Source organism: Penaeus monodon, chromosome 30, assembly GCF_015228065.2.
Source record: "Penaeus monodon isolate SGIC_2016 chromosome 30, NSTDA_Pmon_1, whole genome shotgun sequence".
Lineage (NCBI taxonomy): Eukaryota > Metazoa > Arthropoda > Malacostraca > Decapoda > Penaeidae > Penaeus > Penaeus monodon.
The window spans coordinates 22,850,010-22,852,138 of record NC_051415.1 but is presented as its reverse complement, the minus strand read 5'-3'; positions in this window follow the sequence as shown (position 1 = coordinate 22,852,138).

Genomic DNA, 2,129 nt, shown 5'->3' with positions numbered 1-2,129 from the left:
CATTACCTAAGTTTGAATATTTTTTGCTTCCTTTCATTCGTAAATATACTCCAAAATCTAATCATCTTTACTTTATATTACATCGAATATAATTCAACTGGGTCGTAAAGTCGCTTCAACCCTTTAGTCTGAATTAAATATTGTCACACTAACACAAATACCGTGTATGTAAGAAAAAAAAAGGTAAAAGATGGCCATACTCTTTTCAAGTGACGCCTGCCTGTGCAGAAAACCAACAAGATTTAGATATTACGAAAAATACATCGACTGAGTTCGAATCTGATAGTAAGCAGAACTGCCTTAAAGGCGTTGCTACAAGGCCATGGAAGGTCTACGCGTCTATATTCAATTCCTCGTTAAAAAAGGAAAAGCTAATGTGAAAGCCTTGGAAATTATGATATCAATTAGCAGTCACCTAATTTGATAGGAAATAAATTTGGCGCAAAATCCCGAGCTCTGCATGTGATCCGTCAGGGGGGAAAATCACGACCGGCAAATGAATTGTGAACAAAAGTCAATTTAAGAAATTCTATTTATGTGACTCAAACTACGAATGAGTTAGAAAAAAATGCATCACCTTAATTTCCAGCTAAATGACGTTCCCTACATCAGCAACATCCAAATTTCACGAGCCAGAAGAGAAGCATTTCTTATGGCACTAAAACCTACGCCGTTCCTTCTCGATCTCCTTATTCTTACGGAACGATCTCTTCGGCAGGAGTGTGACGGGCAGGTTTTCCATCGGCGATCTTTGTTCTCAAGGATCTACATTTTTATCAATATTATTATTTCTTCTATTGTTTTTTTTAGAGGCCTTGGTAATACTTAACATTTGTAATCTTTGGCATCCTCGTTTCATTATGATCATACGAGTTGATTAACTATTCTAGTATTTCAAAGGCCATATAAATCATATCGTTTATACCATTAAGATTTGTGTTATTTACTATCGTTAAAATCCGTCTCCAAAGGGAAAATTTGCAGGAGGCTGATTTTGGAAAGCAATTCCCTTTCCTGAAATCTGGGAATTTGTGCTAGTCTTCTGGCCAGATTTTTATTTTCTTTCTTTTCTTTGACCAGGCTGCTGTAATTTAGTAGACTGTGGAGGATATAAGTAACTGAAAACTGAGGCTTTACTTAAAGCTAGTGCAGGCCCTGGGCGCGAAGTGGGGGGTTTAAAGGGGGGGGGGGGGGTGCTGGTGGTTGTTTTGTAAGGCGTGTGCTAATAATGGGTGCTGCTGTTGTTGTTTATTGATGCTATTATATAATCGAATGTGGCAATAATTGCACTGGCAAACCTTAGATCCAGGGGGTGGTGACAATAGTGTGTTGATGTTAGCATTCGCAGGGGTTGTGGTGGAGGATTGATGATACTGTATGTTAACATGAGATGATGGTTGTGGCTGTACCAGTGATCATCTTATGGTGTCGTGGATAGTGGTGGTAATCATGATAGGATCGTTAGTGGAGCCACACCAACGTGAAGGTTATACATATTCGTAATGATAACAGCAGTACCAGGGGTGAATGATGACGTTACAGGGACTCAGAGGTAAGGGCAGTGATATTCAGGGGGTTATGGTGATGATACTAACGTGATGCGGAGACTGGCAGCGATGAGGACAGCGGCGGTGCTAACGGCAGAGCTACAGCGGCGTGGAGGCAAATAACGACGCAGACAGCGGGAGTAGAACCGCTATGGAATCAGAGGTGGGAGAGACAGAGAGAATGATGTAAAAGTCCTACATTAAGTTACGAAAGAGGTCAGCGTAATGCCTCGCACATGTGTCAGCGAGAAACGCCATGTCAGCAAGGTGCATAATGAGGCGGGCACGTCAAGTGCAACTATCAGGCATTCAGGTCAATCAGTGAGGTTCTCGATATTATAAACAATTTACGTTTAATATTCAATGAATTTTAGGTTAATACATTATCAAAGAAAAAAAGATGTGGCTATAATGTATAAATTAATGAAGATTAAGAAGAAATACTAATATTAGAGGTAATGCAGAATATAATGTGAAAGATGAATACTGCATGAGAAAAACAGTCTACATTTCTGTAAAACTGAAGAGTAAGAATATGTGAAATAAACTGAATTAGAATGGAAAAACTAATTTCCCCTAATT